The sequence below is a fragment of the Lissotriton helveticus genome, chromosome 11 (assembly GCF_964261635.1).
Source record: "Lissotriton helveticus chromosome 11, aLisHel1.1, whole genome shotgun sequence".
NCBI classification, from domain to species: Eukaryota; Metazoa; Chordata; class Amphibia; order Caudata; family Salamandridae; genus Lissotriton; species Lissotriton helveticus.
Genome location: NC_136072.1, coordinates 430,796,677 through 430,818,066, shown reverse-complemented (window position 1 = coordinate 430,818,066; position 21,390 = coordinate 430,796,677).

Here is a 21,390-nt window from a genome sequence, read left to right as displayed (position 1 = left end):
GGAAACTTGTTTCATGAGCTCGGATGAGAATGGCTGGCCGTTATCTGAATACACGACCCTTGGTAAACCATAGCGGGGGAAAAACTCACGAACCAACTGCCTGGCAGTGGTCGCGGCAGTGTAATCTGGAACAGGATATGCTTCTGTCCATCTGGACAAAGCACATACAACTACGAGGACATACTTGAAACCTCGACATCTCTCCATCTGAATATAATCCATCTGGAGGACTTCAAAAGGGTGGTCAGGAGGATGGAATCCACCTTGTTCCACCGGGACACTTTTACCTGGATTGAATTGACAACAGATCATGCAGGTACGCACTTTCTGTTTGGCTGCTGCTCGTAAATGCTTGTTGAACCAAATGTTCTGGATACTGTCTAACATGGCCTTTTCTCCTAGGTGTACTGGACTATGTGCGGTATTAATAATGACTTGAACCATTGAGTCGGGGAGGAACCATGTGGCTTTTCCCTTCGTCAACCATCCTTGATCTGTCTGGACCCCTCCTTGTTCGGACCATTTCTTTATTTCATCGGGAGTAGCATGTGACTGTATATCTATTACATCTTGTGTAGGGTCCTTAACTGTCATACAAGTAGTCTGATCTGGAATGAGTGTCAGTGTCGTGTTAACTGGAATGTCTGGAGTCTGAGCTGTGAGCTTGGCTGTTCGATCTGCCAGGTCGTTACCCTGGGAAATGATATCAGTGACTTTCGTATGTGCCTTGCACTTCATAATGGCAATAGCTGTCGGTAAATGTATTGCATCTAACAGGGCTTGAATGAGGAAACCATGCTGAATTTTGGTTCCATGAGAAGTCATGAAACCTCTCTCTTGCCAGAGCACTCCAAAGTCGTGTACGACTCCGAATGCATAACGTGAATCTGTGTATATGTTTACTTTCAGGTTCTTAGCTCGTATGCAGGCTTGGGTCAGAGCGACTAGCTCTGCTGCTTGAGCAGACAGGGTATCAATACGATGTGTTTCTATAACTTCAGTGTCCGTAGTCACTGCATACGCGGCTACTAGTTCTCCTGTACTTGTTCTCATACATGAACCATCCACATAAAGTGTCAGGTCAGGATCAGGTAATGCAATATCTGTCAAGTCTTGTCTTGGCTTTGTCATGGTGTTAACGACTTCCACACAGTCATGTGTGGCAGGATTTGAAGTAACTGACGGTAACAGTGTAGCTGGATTTAAAACGTTGCAGCGTCTGATTTCTATGTGTGGCTGAAACAGTGTCAGTTCATAACCTGTTAAACGTGCAATCGTCAAGTGCTGAGTCTGAGTTCGGTTTAAAAGAACTTCCACGGAGTGTGGAACTTGTACTGTCAGGGAGTGTCCTAACACTATGGAATCACTTTGTCTGATAGCTAGAGCTGTGGCTGCAACTGACTTGAGGCACGCAGGCAGAGCCTGGGCCACCGGATCTAATGTGCTAGAAAAATAAGCACAAGGCTTGTACTGTCCTGCTTGATCTTGTGTGAGTACAGATAATGCAGTACCATCACGTTCTGTAACAAAAAGTGTAAAAGGCTTACTGTAGTTTGGTGTTGCTAGAACAGGTGCTTGGCATAAAGCTTTCTTTAACTCGTTAAAAACAAGTGTATGTTCCTGGGTCCAAGGGAGGACAGTCGATACGGCTGCCTCCTGTTTCGTTAACTGTATCAGTGGCTTGGCTAGAAATGCATACTGAGGAATCCATTGTCTACAGTAAGAAGTGAGGCCGATAAAAGCTCGTACCTCCTTCTGAGTCTTGGGTTGTGGAAGATGTGCTATTAACTGGATACGGTCAGGTGTCAACTGCCTACCCCTCTTGGACAGTAAGTGTCCCAAGTAGACCACTTGCTGGACACAGAATTGTAATTTGGAAGGGGACACCTTGTGCCCCATCTCGGCCAGGAAATACAGGACTGTAAGTGACGCACGCTCGCAGTCACGTTCAGAACGGGCTGTGATCAGTAGATCATCGACATACTGGAGCAGGGCAGTGTCAGTTGGCATGTGAATGTTGTCTAGTTGTCTCTTAAGTGCTTGACTGTAAATGCTAGGACTTTCTGTGAAACCTTGAGGAGCTCGTGTAAATTTATAGCTTCTTCCATTTAAACAGAATCCGAAAAGGAACTGGCTATCTGGATGAATAGGGACACTGAAAAATGCGTTCTTGAGATCGATAACTGTAAAGAACGTGGCTTCAGAATCAATGGCTGTCAATAGGGAAGAAATATCTGGGACTACTGGGTACTGGGGTATGATACACTTATTAAGTTCTCGAAGGTCAATCACTAATCGATAAACTGGAGGTGCATTTGGGTCAGTACGTTTCAGGACTGGAATGATAGGAGAATTACATACATTGGAGTCAGTTTCTACAACCACTCCTTGAACAATAAGTTCGTCAATAATTTTGGATAAGGCTGCTACAGCCTCAGGTGGCAATTTGTACTGTCTGATTCGTGGTAATACAACACCTTGTTTCAGAGTGACACGATAGGGTGTGATATGCATACAACCTACATCAGTTGGACCTTGCGCCCATAAATGCTGTGGTACATTCAATAATCTTGGATCAAAATCACGTAATACATAATGACCTTTAAAATCTCGGAGGAACAGGCGGACCCCTTCTGGGGAGCAGCATATGACTGCTCCTAATTCTTTTAACGTCTTAATGCCTAACAAATTTTCTGGACATGACTTTGTTAGTAACAAATCTGTAGTTCGGGACAATGGACCAACTTCTAGAGTAACTGGTTTCGATATCTCATTAACAATAGGCTTTCCTGAAAATCCAAGGGAAACATTTCTAGAGCCTGAGAGTGGAGCCCCTGGAACTTCGTTATGACTGATGGTAGTCCTACTTGCCCCTGTATCAATCAGAAACTTTCTGTCTTTCCCTAATACTTGACTATGTACATAGGGACCCTCTTGATCTACAGGAATCTCGATGAGAGGCAAGCCAACCTCCCTCTCTAGGCTGTTTCATGAATACTGCTGGTAATCTGGATACTCTGACTGTGCGTACTGGTACATCTGCTGTGTAACGTGTTGTGTTGCAGCTATAGGCTGCGGTACTGTAACTGTCTGTTGTGCGTTCTGCGGTGGCTGGGAAGTCTGTAAAACTTGTTCTTGTCTAGGCGGACGTGGTCTCTCTTTGGTCTTACCAGTAGCTATGTTATGTTTCAGAACTGCACATTCGTTTATAAAATGACCTGGCTGTTTACAATAATTGCATGTCCCTTTAACGGGAGCTGCAGGATGACTGGCTTGATTCGGACCCCTCTTCTGACTGTCTTGTGGAACAGATTGTGCAACTAATACTTTCATTTTCATGTCTTTCATACGTCTTCTTTCATGTTCCTGCTCTTCCCTGATTCTGTTCTGGTGATACTGGAGCATTTGAAGCATCTGTGACGGAGTATTAGCTTGCCAGGTGCTTTCGACTTTCAATACTCGATTTTTAACTTGTGGGCTTGAATTCTCGACTAGTTTGGTAACAAAAAGATGGGGGTACGATTCACTACTTGTTTTCAGACCACTATTAATAATAAAACATTTCTCGAATCTATAATAAAAATCCCTAGTATCTTCATCTTGTTTCTGTTTACAGGCTGAGATGGCATCCCAGTCTTCCTTTTTCGTGGCTAGTAATCTTGGCAAAACTTGTATTAATAACTCGGGCAATTCTTTAGCTTTATCCCCAAGACCGGTACCTGGTACTCGTGAATTATCTTCAGCTTCTAGAGCTGTCCAATCTATCTTTTTCTCTCCCACCTCCCATTCTTTTTCTTTAAGTTTTTCATATATGCCCGCAGGCAACAGGACCTTTAACATTTTAATGATATCAGGGTACGTGTATTCTCCCATACGGAGCATGTCCTTTAATTCACGGTGGAACCCTGCTGGATCTTTATCGTGACAGGGTATTAATTTCTTCATTTCTAAGAGTTCCATCTTTGTGATAGGGGTGTAAACAAATACTCGTTCTAGACCACCACCCTCTTTCTTGAATGGATGTACTTCTCGTAACGGATTCTGTCTGTCTATGTAGAATGATTTACTTTCTGGAGGTGAGACGTGAACAAAATGTAGATTCAGAAACGTTCGGTATTTGTGGCGCTGTTCTAGAATGACATTAATTAAGTCGGTACCTAGACCTTTCCATCTGTACTGGAGTAACTCGTTCAATACATCATGTAGAGGACCTGGATCAGAATGTTGATCCTCATACAGTGTAATGAGATGCTGGATCATATACATGCCCACCAGTCGTTGCTCGGCTGGGGGCAGTTTCAGGAACATTTGTGCCACTATTTTGTCTGGAAAAGTGGTAGAATCAGTAGTCCACCGGACTGCTGATCGGGCTAGTTCTTGTTCATGCATTGTACTAAGCTCGCTATAACCTATTCGCGATTTCAGAATATGATCGGTAGCTTGGAATACTTGCTCAAGAGAACACTGTTCTTGTGCTGGAGGAGGAACTGCTTTCTTGTAATCTGGACGTGAATGTCTGTCGGAAAGTCTAGTTCTACCTACATACGCTATTCTGGAGGGATTCTCGTCGTCTACCTCTTCAGTAGAAGAGTCGTCTTCTTTCTCGGTTGCTTGTTTTGCTTCTCGTTTCTCGTGTATCTTTATAATTTCCCTACGAATTTTCTTGTACATACTCTCTATACAATTTTGTGTCTTGTGCCTTCCCTCGGCTATATTGTCACTCCACCTGTTCAGGACTTTCATTTCTTCTTGATCTTTTTCTGGACAATCCTGCTCTCGTATTAAACAGTTAATCAAAAACTTTAAAAGCATGAGCTGAGTCTCGACTTTTCTCTGAACCATGGCTTCGTGAACACTTTCTGGATTCACTCCGGTACGGATAAAACGATATATTCTGTCTAGATGTTCTCTCATATCGGGCAGGGTGTCCAAATAGTCGGTCACCCGTCTTAAACGTAATGAATATATGACCATGTTGCCATCGCCTGGAACTGGATCATAACGACATTCGGTAAGTGCTCGCTTGATATCGACGTATGTATTCACTTTTGGCGTACGCTGTAACGCTAGTTCATGTAGCGTCAGACGTCTGGGTTGAGGCGGGGTACGAGGAGAATCTCCCCCCGCGGCTCCTAAACTAGAGTCGTCGGTATATACTGTACGTGCTGGTAAAGTGACTGGTAAAGCGGGTACATGTACTGTGGACTGGGCCGGGGGTGCTGTAACAGGTGCTGTAACATTAACTGGACCCACGGGACCAGTGGCTGGAGGAACAGGAATTACATTATTAACGGGAGCAGGCAGAATAGGATTTGTATATTCTGGGACTGTATCGTCCAAATAGGACGAGAGAAAAATATCAGCTGCGGTCGGTTTGTGACGTAGCTTAATCGGGACCAATGGCGGCGGAAAATTACTGGATGCTTCCGGGGTTGCTTTTGGCAAGCCCTCGGCAAGAAGAGGATACATACCCTTAATAAGGGCATTCCTCTGTCTGTCTGACTGTTCTGTTTTAACTCGTTCACCTTCTTCTAGAAGTTCTTTTTCTTGGGCTTTTCCTGAGGATTCCCTACTTAACTCTGTTTTTCTGATTTCTTTTTCGGTTCTTCTATGAGATTCTTTGCGCCATAACTCGATGGCATCTTTCTGGGACTGTCTGGCTTTCTTTTTCCATAATGCTTCTTCTACTCGCATGATGCACTCGGCATCCCATGTACCTGATATGGGCCATCTATATTTCTCTTCTAGATCCTTGGTATAGTCGACCCATAAATCTAAATACAATATGGCACTTAAGCCATGCTTATGATACATAAAATGTCCTGGACTGTCCCTAGGCGGGACAGGAACTGCTTCCTCGAGTAACCCTTTCCGGGTTCCTATCTGACGTAACTTGGAAAACAGAGGCATTCTAGACTTGAATCAAAACACAATACAATACACGATAAACACAGTAATGAATAGCAAAACAAATCACTCATACCACGACATTAAAATACATTAATAACATTAATAACAGTTCGAACAGAATATTACCTGGTACATTTTAAAACAGAATCACATGAATTTCTCGAGAACAGACTTACTAGAATTACTAGATGCACTGCTAAAACAGTACGAAACATACCGGTCCCATAAAGAGACACGTCAGGACCCGTATCCACCTAGGTGAACACTTCGGACTGGATCTGTGTACCCAAACCCACTGGACCAGAGACAAATTAATTGACCCTGTCTAGATACTACCCCAGCAACGGTACTCACCGGGCAGCAAGAACGGAAGGCCTCGGACTGGACTGGACTGCTACGACGTCGGACTACGAACTTCGGACTTCAGTTACAGGTGGGCCTCCGGATACCTCGGACCTTGTACTCTCGGCTTGGGCTCTGGTCGGGACTCGCCGCGTTCCTCACCGCCTCGTCTGGATGCTGGACCGCAACCTCCATCTCCTCCGTAGGCCTGAGGGATACTTGAAGCAGAAATATCTGCACGTGCACGGTATGGTTCCGTCACGGCTGCAGAGGGTCAGGGGGCCTGCGTGGCTTCGCCGGCGCGTGGGGAAAGGGCAAGTCCCTATTCGGGCGCCATTATGTGGTAAATAAATAATTAATTACCGGTACTATTTTTGAATACATTGAATAAAACAGATAGCTCAATAAATAAGAGACAGGATTCGAGGTATCTGAGTCTAACAGGCTTTAATCAGGCATAAGGGAAGGGACAGGAACGGGATAGCCTGCACGGAAATAGAATGGATGGCAGCTGCAATGCCTCATTGACAGTGCAGCATTTATATAGTATAATACATTACATTACATTGCATACAGTAGGCGTAGCAGTAGGCGTAACTCGTAGCAGTCGCGAAAGATAAGAACAAAATGGGTGTAACAAGAAGGCGTGTACAGGGCGTATACATAGACATGTGATGTGAAACGTCATAGAGATGTCATGAATGGGCGGAAACATGGAGGGGGCTACCTGAGAGCAGCTGGGACCTTTAACCTAGTGGTGCGCGCAAACGGGCAATGACGTGTTACCAGGGAGAACTGGGGGCTATGACTTCTGCACTAGAAGAGGAGACTAAAGTCTGCGGTGTCAGGACGACATGTACCTATAGCATATCTGGTATCTGGTGTTTGGAGTACATGTTGATAGAAACTAAAAGTTATCAGGGCAAAGGCTACTTGACACTAAGACTGGTGCATGCATTATTCTACATGTATTGCGTGTGCGAGGAATATTCTATGAATATTAATACAGTATTTCTCTTTCATGGAGACAGAAAGGCTAGACCCTGGCTGAAACTATTGATGCGATTCAGTAGCTTAGGAATGCAGAGAAGGAGGGCTGAACTGATAACTAGAAGCATAACATACTCTTGGTAGACAGGCAGGCAGAGCCAGGCCGGGCCGGGCACTGTGCGGCAGGAAGTAAGTGAAGGGTCAGGGATGCAGGTGGGGGCTGCATCGCTCCTCGGAGAGGGTTCAGGAGACTGGAGCTTGAATCTGGTGTCCGGGCCCTTTTGAGGCCTAGAAACGGGGACAATGCGGTGAATTAACGTGCACACTGTAAAACATGGCAACATAGGCCTAATACTCGTTGCTTTCACGAGAACTGGAAACTGGCATACTAGAGTTGGACACAACTATAATTGCGTCTTTAATCGATCATAGGGAATACATGCATATCGATCATGCACATATAACATAGAGTGGGGAACACGTAGGCACATATAACATGGCAAAATTAACTTTTCCACAATCCCATCTGGAGAGGTTCTGATATGGACTTGGAATTCAGGCTAGAGAGTTTCTATGCGAGAACTAAGAATAATTTTCACATGGCGTGACTCTGTCTAGTGCACGGTCAGAAACAGTGATGGACTGGAATGCATTTCAATTGACTACCAGTGACTGAGATTAATTTTGGCACCTGTAACATCAATATGTAGTTTGTTATAGAACATTTACACAGTCATTTAGTGCTGTCTTGAGTTTCCATACATTTTCTAAAGTATGCTGCTATAAAGAAACTTGTATATTCGGAAGACTCAATCCTTCTTTTATCTAGGAATGTGCAAAGTTGCAAATATTTCTTCACACAAACTTTCAGTAATATTTGCAGATACCAGTTACTTCCTGTAGGGTATACAACGGTAACCACGCATTTTTTACAATGCGGTACCGTTACCACGCTACTTTTACCACGCAAGTCGATACAACGACTTGCGCTGGGGGGCACTCCAGGATAGTAAATAGATTAATTTACTATCCAACTCCTTTCCCTAGAGTCCACGGGGACTGGAGTTGGAATAGTAAATTAAAAAATGTACTATTCAGCGCCCCTCCACGCAAGTCGTTGTAACGACTTGCGTGGTAAAAGTAGCGTTGTAACGGTACGCGTTGTAAAAGTACGCGTGGTACCGTCATATATCCTTCCTGTAGCTCACACAACTTTATTCAGGTGGGTTTAAGTGTTAAAATGGAAATTTTCAAATCTCCTTTAAATTGTTTGTTGAAAAAAAACAGATTACTGACATCTATACAGTTTTAATGTCACAAGAAAAAGTGTTATTTAAACTGTAAAAAATGTCACTTCCATTTTCAGCACCTGCTAGCACTTGCTTGCAAAGGTTGGCACACTTAAGGAAATATTTCCAGTTTCTGGGGAAAAGCTTTGTCAGTAGGTAGAGTAGGAAAACTAGGAACCTCAGGTTGCTACACCAATGACAATAACAAATGTTACATAAAACCTGTATTCCTTAATACAAAAATTCACCCACAGTTATTTTTAACATAGATCTTACCAGCCTAAGCCATGTAATCCTCAGTTGGCCATAAAACAAATCAAAGGAGATAATCAGCATATGTAGTTTCCTAAGACAAGCAGGTGTAATACATAATAAATCATTCTAAAAAGACTGGGTGAAGACAATATTTTCAGAAAACTGAATGAGGCCTCATAGAGACAGGTGCAATTTATTAAATGAAACGAGATCCTGAGGTAGATTGGTAAGCAAAGCCTTAAAATTGTATTCAAATTCACCCTCCAAGTTCCTAGTAACTGAGATAACCAAATGGCTGAAATATTTTTTGGCACCCCAGAGCTGATCCATACATCATCCTAGTGCATCATTACATTTGATCTGTGTTGATGTGATAACCAGACATCTGATTACTGCTCTTTAAAACAATGTAGAAGTGCTCTTTTGCTGTACTAAAATCTTAAATAACAAGTTGAATGTGTAGCAAAGAAGCTTTTCCTGTATGATTTGCATGAAAATCCACTCAGGACACCATCTTCTGATTATAGAGCCATCAAGGGTGTGATAAAGAGGCGCCACAATAGTGGACGTCCTTATTGTGTACATATGGAACCTGACTGATAGACTTTTGTTTACAGCCACCTACCTTTTAAAATTGACATGTAAAGTTTTTAACAACAAAATGAAATTGAACAACATTTGGATTTTCGACAGTACATTCCAAGAAATCATCTTAATATTGTTATGCTTTTTTAATAAACTAATCAAGCAATATGACTTATACCTTGATGAGTCCTTCTCTTTTTCTCCTAATCAATTTTTTCCATGATTGTGGAACACTTATTTCTCCAGCAACTTTGAACAAATACATACATTGAAGGAGTAATTGCCATTTGAAAGCATTTGTGTACCTTGCTTCTAGGCCACCATATACTGATGCCTTTGCGTTTGGCAGAGTGTATATTAAAGAGTCCAGTTAGCTGTTCCTCCAAAATGTCCTAATCTTTTAACTTTTATGCCTTTCTGACAAGTCAATTCAGTTTAACTTTACAAATATTTACTCCTGCCCTTCAAATGAGTAACTCTCCAACTATGTTGCCAGCATGGGTGAGGAAATATATTATGGAGTTCTTTATAACTATCGACAAAGCTGCTGATTATGAGAAATGGTAGCCCACCAGGAGTGGTATGTTGGGGAGGCATACCACTTCAGGCTTTCTCAGGCACCTTGGTGTCTCCGGGCTGAATAATATCTGGACAGGAGACACTGGGCACTGTGCTGCAGGGCAGATGCAGGGGTGTAATGCAGTAGCACAGCTTAGCACTTACCCTCCCCTCCATAACCATGGAAGGAGCATACAATGCTCCCTCTAGACTGGCTGAACTGTGCCTTAGCTCTCCAACCCACCAGCGCTCCTGCCAACTTTTTTGGACTGCATGTATTCTATGGCACGTGAAGTGATCATCACACATTCAGGAGCACAGTAAATGTTTTGGTTTTTGTCAGTGGCATAGTGATGGAGGGACATTCTGAGCCATAGTGATTTGTAGACAATCTAACATAGCAAAATAATGGATTCACACTTATTTCGTGCAGGAAACCAAACATTTTAAGGGTAGTCATAGCACTGTATGTGTACCTAGGTGTGCATAGTAACTTTCAAGATATATTTATATATTCTTATATTGTTATGTGCACATTGAACATTCCTGCATAACACTGGAACGCAAAAGTAGCATCACTGCTATGTTCTGGCACACTTAGGCTCCGATTACTAGCTGCCTAGTGCATGTGTGCTAAAATTGCCAGGTCTGCAATCACACATGTTCACCTGTTATTCCATGGCTGCACTGTGCGATTATGTGTTATTGTTGTCAGAATGGGAAATAATCATGCAGATTAAGATTTACGAGATCCACATCCACATGGTTATTTCCAGTTCCTTGGACTATTGCTCTACAAGTTGAAATGCTTATGTGGGGTGGTTTTGTGGTCATGTCCGGCTGGGACAGGCTGGGAGGCTCTTAGGGTGAATGTTGTATACTACTATGTCAAATCAAATCAAATCCGCTTTATTCGATCATAAAAGCACAGTAGTAAAAGCAAGAGCTTTTCACATTGTGTTACAGAATCATAAAGACAATCGATATATATTCGCAGAACAATAAGAATGACATCACTATAAAAAGCTTTACATTGTATTCCTGTATCTAATAACAGTCCTTAAAAAGGAAGAAATAGCCATATTAGTTTGTTCATTTTCCAAGAGTTGTAGCCTTAGAAAAGCTGTCTACATTGTCTTAGGCCCCAACTTCTTAGAGTAGGATTTAAAAACTTTTCCTTGGTAAAACATAATATTTACAAAACAGTATACAGTATTGATTGTGTTGAAATATCATCACATGGCCATTGGGGCAGATATCTCGAGCAGTCATTAGTTTCTGGGAAGGTGGTCATTCTAAAAAAAGACCCACAACGAAAAGGGGGTTAAAAGCATACGTCAAAAACTGCTCTGAACCTGTACCAGATAAGCTTGTAGGCCTAAGCATATTGTCATCAGATGGTTCTCCATGACTGTTTTTTTCTCTCTCTCTGTGAGCAATCGCTTATTCTCTAAATGGTTCAGGCAATATGTTTTTAATGTTTTTCTAGATATTGTTTCCATACTGTTTGGATGGTCAACATATTCTGGGTGGTCAATATTGTGCGACATTCTATTTATATAACTAATCCATGGTATATGGAGTACTTTATATATCCAATTTAAGACAATCCAAAATTACATCTCTATTAAAACCTGTCTCCATGGATACCCACACCTTATGCCACAATAAGAGAGGATTAATTCAAATAATGTCAGAAATGTATGGAAGGCCAAGTTCCCTATGACAGCTAAAAGTAGCAGTAGAGCTGGGGACCGCCAGCAAATAGCGAATGAAAGCATTTTCACAACGTTGAATTTGTTGTGCATCACCATGTCCTTTAGGGATGGGTCAGGCAGGAGCTGTGCTGTACCTGTGTCTACAGTTTTTCCCGGACTCATTTTTCCTCAGGAGTGGTACCTATGTTGCAACGCTCACTTAAATATTAGCACACCTAATCCTCTCACTAAAAAGGGTGGATTCAAATATTCCACTGTCATGCACTGCTGGAAATAATTAGAGAGAACACTCAGTATTATCTTGCTCTACAGTATAGCTGGAATTTTATTTTGAGATATGATTGTGCTTTTAATTTGTCTGAGGCAAAACTGTGTTACACCTGTAGAATCGTGCATAATTTTCAGTATTTCATGTAACACTTGTTCTGCAAAATGTAATTTCACAATTATGTAATTATACCACATCATATATTTTCAAGTCTGTTCGGATAACGGGAGCATGGGAACAGCTGAACGAACAGAATGTGGACGGCTGATGTTCACAACAGTTGTGTGTTTTGGGTTATTTTTTTATGTTAAAGGAGTCCTCAGGTCCAAGTACCTGTGTTTTTTGCGTTATTTATTAGTATTAGATGAGTCCTCAGGTCCAAAATGGATGTGGGGAAGAAGTTCACGCCCTGCATTTTTCGTAATTTTTTTTAGAAACTTTGCATAATTATTCAAAAAGAAATGACACAAATTTCACGTACACACTATTAATTTGTTGGCAATTTTATTCTGCATCTCCTTGTATCTCTTTCGCAATGTCTCCCTTTGCTCCTGACTCACTCACTCACTTTGACTCTCACACTGTCATCTTACACACAAGAACACACTCACACACATTCATGTTCTCTATCACTTTCTAAGGTTCTTGTGTTCTCCTAGTCACTTTCTCACTTACTTTCACTTTCTTTATCTCTCATCTCATTTTGCCTATTGTACCTTCTACCTTACAATTTAGCTGTTTTTCACGTTTGTTTTCTATACCTCTCCCAAAATTGTCACATGCTCTATGTTTCTCACACTTTCATTACTTCATCCTCAATTTCATCTCTCACCAGCTCCTTTGACTTGCTCTAGGTCTCAAGCTTTCCACATTCCCTTAGATAATAATGTTTGGGAAGAGGGAGCAGCACAGACCACTGACAGCAGGTTTGTGTTAAAAAAGGATGCTTTATTGAAACAGGTTACTGGAAGGTTGTGGTGCTAGGCAGAGGCACTCTCTGTTTAGTATTCCTTGACCTGAAGTCTGCCTTTGACCTGGTTCACAGGTCCAGACTATGGGATACACTTGACGAGATGGGTGTACCCCATTTTGCTCTTAACTTACTAGTCCGGCTGCATGAGGGGACCTTTGCTCAGGTCAGGTGGGGTGACCAGGGTCAACTCACAGAGCGCATCCCTGTCAAGAGAGGAGTAAGGCAGGGATGCGTTCTGACTCAACCCTCTTTTCCCTATACATGAACGGAGTAGTGGACTTCCTTCTGGAGGAGCCGGCTGATTCACCGTTCTGGGGGGGGGGGGGGGGGGGGGAGAGATACCAACCTTGTTGTTTGCAGATGACACGTTGTTAATATCTAAGACCCCAGCAGGGCTGCAGCGTTTCACTGATAGATTCCATCTTTTCTGTGAGAACCGGGGCTTGATTATAAATGGCAACCAAACCAAATTTATGGCTTTCAATCCCCATAGGACATACAGGAATGGCCCTCTCCTAGGTGGAATACCCCTTGAAAAGGTTGCCACTTTTGATTACCTGGGTGTAAGATTCTCTGAAAAAATGTAATGGAAATCCCACCTAGGCAAGATGTTGATGGCCCATGAGCGTATAGAAGGTGTAATAGTAAAAGAACACTGTCTTTCTCATACTAGGCCCATAGCCCCAGCCCTCCAGCTATATGACACCAAGGATGTTAGTGTTCCCCTCTATGGAGCAGAAGTCTGGGGATTCAATAATCTGGACGAGCTCCAGAGATCAGAAAGTAAAATCCTAAGAGACATAATAACAGCACCAAAATACATCCCCCTCATGCCATTATTAATGGATATGGGCAGGCGATCAATAAGCGATGTAGTCAAGTTGCGCCCCCTACTCTTCTGGGCTCGTATTAGGAGGACCGCTGAGCGTACTTCCTATACAGAGGCCCTCACTGAGGTTATCAGCCTCGATACCGGGGGGAAAATAGGCTGGATTCACGACATTAAGAAAATGTTAACTACGATTGGGCTTTGTGGCTGCTGGGCTAGTCAAGAGCCCCCAAGGAGAGAAGTTCTCAAATGCCTGTACTGGGAATGGGTGGACCAGCGAGCGATCAGTAGACCCAATGTGGGCAAATTGACATCTGAGTTCTATTTCCATAAACTAAGCAGATACTATGAGCCTTACCTCGATTTAATCAAAGTACTTGGAGATAGAATGCTCTATATGCATTTTAGGTATGGTACCCTTCCTGTGGGTGAAGTGATAGTAAAATGGTCCATAAAAAACTAGAAACACTGCCCTAGTTGCAAAGCCCCTTTGGAAAGTATTGCCCACCTATTGTTTGTCTGTCCGGCTTACAATATATCACGGAAAAAATAGCTGAGCCCGATTTGCAGGCAGCTTGGAACGCGGGAGCACCACGTTGCACTCCGTATTCTCAAGTCGGACTCTAGACCTTTTTTATCCTGTTGTGTGGCAAAGTAGCTGGGGCAAGCTTGGCTGATACGGTGGAAAACGCTTGCCACGAAAATTTAGCTTCCACTGCACAGATAACAGCTAAGACCTCTTAGCCTCAATAGCATCGTACTAAATATCACCATGCACAAGCACTTTATTTCTTTTTAACTCTTAATAGCTAGCGCAAGCAAATGAAATGAAAAGTCTCCCCATGTATTGCACTGTGTTCAAACAAAATGATGAATACTGTTTGTTTTATAACCAGATTTTAGGATGATAAAATGTATATTTATGATTGGATCTACTTTTATCTATACTTATTTTATTGGCTATGCTATCTTTGTTCTATGCTGCTTTTATGACTTTTATGTCGAAATAAAGCTTGTGAAACAACATAGACCTTTGCCTTACAAAACTACAACCTCACTATACATATTTAATCACTTATGTTAAGCTACTCCCCACCCCTAAAAAATACCCCAGCCCACAACAACTTAATTCAGCAATATTGTATTTGAGCCAGAGCCATCAACTGTAACTGAAACCTCTAAAATCCTTCCCCTTTTTTCTACATCTGTTAACTTCTCATCCCATTAAACTTCCTACATAACCTTAAACTTCCTGCCTCGACCAGGTGTGAACTTACCTACCCATTCCCTTTCAGCCTGAACTGCCGCTGACAGCAACCATAATCTTCAATAAGTCAAGGCAACTTCTCTGACAACCGCCAAGGCACCTGTATCAAAGTGACAACCTTAATACCCATAACTTCTCCTTGCACACCTGTATGCAACAAAGCATGCCAAGCCCCCAAAATTTGGGAAAATTGAGAAAACAACCCCCAAAAATATAACTATGGGGATGGGATGGTGGGGTGAAAAACACTATCCTCAGGTACAAACCACTGTGTCATCAAGGCAAAAAAGGCCGGATATATATACCTTGGGCTACATATGTAGCCCAAATGCTGCCCGAACCCTGAGTAGTCATCCGACTGCGCCACTTCACCAAACACCTGGGGGCAGGCCTTCCTGCAGTTGGCTGCCCCCCAAATACCCCTTGCGGAAGATGGGAGCAGCACAAACAACTGACACCAGGTTTATGTGAAAAAGACTGCTTTATTGAAATAGGTGCACATAACAAAATAACCTAGACCTTTGTCTTACAAAACTACAACCTCACTATACATATGTAATCACCTTTGTTAAGCTACCCCACCTCTAAAATATCCCTCCCCCACAACAACTTAATTCAGTAATATCTTACTTCTGCCAGAGCTAGTCAACTGTAGTTGAGACCTCTAAAATGAATTCCCTTTTTTCCTACATACATTAACTTCTCAATCCATTAGGCTTCCTAAGTAATATTAAAAATGTCCTGGCTCGTCTAGGTGTGAACTTACCTACCCATTCCCTTTCAGCTGGAATTGCCACTGACAACAACCATAAACTTCGGTAAATCATGGCAACATCTCTGCCTACCACCACCCAGAAAAGGGGGGCACGAAAGTGCTCCCCCTCTTTTGTGATCCCCCTTTTTGACCTGAAGAATTTGAGGTACCCCACTAACTAATGATAGGCTCCTTGGACAAAATCAACTTTAACTGCAACAAGTATAGTTCCATGTCCAAAAGGAACAAATGAACGCTATCTCCTCTAAAGAATTCTACGTCCTCATCATGAAGATCTGAATGTACCATTCTGCCCAAACTGATGTCCCTACCGAAAGTACACATTTTTTTGTTCAGCTTCCTCCTGGCCCTGTCTATGGGGGCTGGCTTGGCATTCCAGCACCAAACCCTCCTGGGTATGAATTCAGTCCAAAGCACAAGGCAACCTGCCCATTATCTATTAATCTCCCACTAATCCTGCTTCATGGATTCAATGTGTGCCAAGCCCTTCTGAAGCACTAGATCATTCTCTACTAAGTGTATCAGGAGTATATAGAACATTTCCCACCTACCAGGAGCATATTCAGACAAGGAGGGAGCTCCCTCGATCTTATTGCCCCTTTTCTATACCAGGTAATGAAATAGGAAGCCTTATTAAACCCAAGTTCACCCCGTGACTTCTGGGCATTGTATGACGCTCTGCCCACATAATGAAAGAGTGGCCCACAATCTAAATCTTCAGCCCTGCAGCCTGAGGCCTTGGCATAGGACCTGTAATAGAAACACAAGTTGACAACCTGGGCACTTATCCCATCAAGTCTCCCTCAACATGCTTCTCGAAGCAATTAGATGACCATCTCCCCAGCTCCATAAGATTCCCCTGACCCCAACCCGCCTACCTGCTTCTGTACCTATCCCTATTCTAAAAGAGTGGGTCCCAAAACTGCCTGCGTCCAAGCCAGTCAATGTCAGCACCTTGCACATTATGGTCAACAGGCTTACTGTCCTCATGCTTAAAAACCCTCTCGCCACTGATGACAGCCTGAGGACGCAGAGCAGTCCCCCAGTGCACTGGGCAAAGGATAGCTACCGGATATACCCGCAGAAGAATACTCTTGCCCATCTTCCTTTGGTTTGTTTCAGATTTGTATAACCACACCTGCAGGCCTTATTTATATCAATGGACCTCCTCCCAGAGTAATCCCCTACACCCACTACCCCCCCAACAGCTCAGACACCCAAAATGCACAGCAGAACATCTACAACATAAGGGCTGATAATAGCACTATCTCGCTATCCCCTCTGCAAACTTTGGAAAGAGCTTTGAGGACATCACTGAAAATGTCCAAGGTCAACGGCTTCCTATTGGGAACATTCTGACCAGATTCCCTGGCCCAACCCTCCAAATGTTTTCTACCAAGCGCACAAGCGGAGGGTGCATAACCCCACAAAGCTTGCCCAGAAAAGCAATACACGCTAGCTTGACTGAAATAGTCACCCTTGACTGACATTTGCCAATAAGGGACATTATAAATTGGACTACATCTTCAACCCTACCCCATTCCTGTGACCTCCATTTTGCCCCCGCTAAAAATTCAGCCCAGACTTGATGATAAGCCCTTCTTGTAGAAACTTCTAGAGAATCAGCTACCAGCCGAAGCATCCTCTCTCACCTACTGACTAAAGCATTTACGGCATCTGGGTCCTCACTCTGTCCACCTCCTTGGCCAGCCCACTATGAACAAGAAAAAGCATCATTAATGTCATTGTCCACACCTGCCGCATGTCGAGCTCTAAAAATTATAGCAAGTTGCAGGTATTTTAGAACAAAGACCCTCAGCAACTGCCACAGCTGTGGCTACTTGGTTGACTGCCTATTAACCATGTGCACTACCAGCACATTGTTAACTGAAAAGGACTCTCTTATGTGATAGCATTTCCACCCATAGTGCCACTGCCACTACCAAAGGGAAGTTTTCAGGAATGCAATATTCCAGTCACCTCCTTTCCAAGCTGCTGGCCAGTCTTCGGCACACCAATATCCTTGCCGGTATAGAAAAAAAACACAACCTCCTGCCGCATCTGAAAAAATCGGTGTCCCACTCCATGCCAGTCAGTGCTGCTAATGGAATCCCATTGAAGGATTGCGAGAAATCTCGCCACATTCTTAAGTCCTCTTTTACCCCTACCGACAGTCTGACACGATGGTGGATTAGCGGTAACCCTAAGAGGGAAAGACCCAACCTCCTACAAAATGTTCACCCTGCTCTCACAACCTTGCATGCAAAGTTTAAATGGCCCAACAGGACCTGTACTCCCTTCACTGTGACCTTTGCTTTTCACAACATTGCATCTAGCAGAATTTGCATTGTACGTTTTTTCCAGAAAACGGTCTTCCATAGCCCTCGAGTCAATCTCAATGCCCAGGAAAGACAAGACTGTGCTGGGTCTCACCTTCTTCTCAGAGGTCAATGGCACCCCAATGTCACTGATGAGCTTCTGGAAACTCACCAGCAAGTACTGGCAGTTTGTGGAACCGGGTTCTCATACAAAAAAAAGTAATACATTTTATGTGTCATATGGTCGTGTCCCATGTATCAAGAGAAAATTCACTGCGAAAACTTGCTAAAGCACACAAATGAAGCACACATAATTGAGCAATCCATTTAAGCGTTTTGTCCACATACCCACTGCCTTCAAAGTGTTTGTCCGGCAGTTAAAAGTTGGCAGGGCGTACCGACAACAAACAAAAAAACGACCTGATATCGCTCTTAGCCATAAGGGCCACCTGTCCAACTATTTCCACCAGAGCCAGGACCACATCTACTGATGAGTATGTCACCGAAACCTGTTCCACTGGAATGAAATCATTAACTGACTGTTCTTCAGGCCACGAAAGGTGTTGTATTAGCTGAAATTTTCCCTTTTACTTTTTGGGTACTCCGCCAATCGTAGACACTACAAGGTGTTCCTGAATCTCTTTGAATATTTGTTTCTCACAGCTTGCGTGTGCTCATTCACTGACTTCAAATTAGCCGTCCAGCAGCATACTCTCGGACTATCTTAACCCCTTCACTGCTAAGCCTTTTCCCCTCCTGTGCTAAGCCTTTTTTTGGCTATTTGGGGTAGTGCGCGCTTAGGCCCCTGTAACTTTTTGATCACATAAGGTATCCACACCAATTTTGCGTCCTTTTCTTCCAACATCATGGAGATTCTAAAGGTACCCAGGGTTTGTGGATTCCCTTGGAGCTGTCCCAGAAATTAGCCGAAATACAGTTTTTGTTTTTTTCAGAAAAATGGGAAAAACGGGCTACAAAAAACGGGCTACAAATGAAAGCGTCTGGGTTTTTCCCTGCAAAATGTTATAAAAAAAAGGGTTTGTGGGGCTGAAATCACAATTTTCCCAGATTTTAGGAAATAACAGTCTTTTGTCAGAGAACCAACATTTTTTACACAGTTTTGGCATTTTTCTGGGACATAGCCTAATTTTGCTATTTTTAGTGCTTTCAACCTCATTCCAGTTAATGGTAAAAATGAGTATGAAAGCAATAATGGATCCTGGAAAGCTATACATTTTAGAAGAGCAGACAACTTTCTTAATTCACAAAGGGGTCATTTGTGTAGATCCATCAAGGTTTCTTTAAAGAAAGTAACAGTTAAATATTGGAAAAAATTAAAATTAGTTGAAAAAAAACAGCCTTTTGTGTCAACGTTTTCACCTGTAACTTCTTGTAATTATGACAGCTCTTTGAAAGCAATATACCATTATGACCGATGGACCGTCCTGGTAGTGGGGCTATGTAGGACTTGTAGGTTCACCAAGAACCAGACGAACCCAGAGTCAAAAACTGAGTAGCAATTTGCAATGGCTTTTTAGGTCTCGACTATTCTATCCCGTTAGGGATTGAATAGGCGAGGTTATAGTAAGCAGTCCAAAAAGTGTACCTAGCCTGCGGATCGCGTACAGTTCATGTGAGGCAGGCGCGTGCACATCAAACACCATCGGCCTCGGCATCAGACTTCAAAGGAAGCCACTCGCACACCACCATTTGTCTGAGCCTCGGCATCAGACTTCAAAGGAATCCCCTCCCAAGCCCCTCCCCCATCAGACTTCAAAGGAATGCAATCCCGCTCCCCCCCCCCACAGCAATGCCAAGAGCTTGGGTTTTTTCTGCATCCATTTCGCGGGGAAGCCGTGTTTTGTTCAGCGTTCTCTGCACCTTTCTCGTTTTTTTTTCTGGACAAAAGTGAATGACTACTGTGCTTGTTTACAGTAGCCTTGGTCCTCAAATGCTGTTGCTGTGTTGCCATCTTTCTAGGAACACTCAGCTTGAAAACACTCGACTTGTGAGCTGCAATGCTACATCTGCTATGCTTTGCCTCTAGACACGTTGATCCCTCGCAGACTGTGCTGACTCTGCCTCTCCTGATTCTGAAACTGACATACGCAGTCACCACGCAGTCTCATCTCTCTGTCTTATATCTGCTATGCCACCATTTACTTCGGACCCTCACCCTCAAACCCCCTCACCCTCACACACCCTCACTTACCCTCACACCTCACCCACCCTCACACACCCTCACTCACCATCACACCATCACTATCACACCCTCACCACCCTCACCCTCAGAACCCTCTCACCCTCACTCACCCTCACCCCCTCACACCTCCACACCTTCTCACCCTCATACCCCCTCACCCTCACACCCCCTCACCCCCACACACCCTCACACCTTGACAGACCCTCACACCCTGACACATCCTCACCCACCCTCACTCACCCTCACAGCCTTACCCTCACAACCCTCTCACCCTCACTCACCCTCACCCCCTCACACCCCCACCCCCTTATACCCCTCACCCCCAAACCCCCTCACCCTTATACCCCCTCACCCTCACAGCCCCTCACCCTCACACCCCCTCACCCTCACACACCCCTCACCCTCACTCACCCTCTCACCCTCACACACCCTTTCACCCTCACACACCCTTTCAACCTCACCCTCACATGCCCTCACCCTCACACACCCTCACCCTCACACATGTTCACCCTCACTCACCCTCCCACCCTCACACACCCTCTCACCCTACTTCGGACCCTCACCCTCACACCTCCCCACCCCCACACATCCTTACACCTCTCACCCTCACACACCCTCATACGCCCTCACTCACTCTCACACCCTCACCCACCCTCATGTACCCTCACTCACCCTCAATCCCTCACAACCCTCTCACCCTCACTCACCCTCTCACCCTCACCCCCTCACACCCCACACACCCTTATCCTCACAACCCCATCACCCTCACCCTCTCATCCTCTTACCCTCACACACCTCCTCACCCTCACACCCCCTCACTCTCACATCCCCTCACCCTCACATCCCCTCATCCTCACCCTCACACACCCTCACCCTCACACACCCTCTCACTCTCATACCCCCTCACCCTCACACCCCCTCACCCTCACACACCCTCACACCCTGACACACCCTCACACCCTCACAACCCTCTCACCCTCACTCACCCTCACCCCCTCACACCCCCACACTATCACACCCCTCACCCTCAAACCCCCTCACCCTCACACCCCCTCACCCTCACACACCCCTCACCCTCACACACCCTTTCGCCCTAACACACCCTCTCAA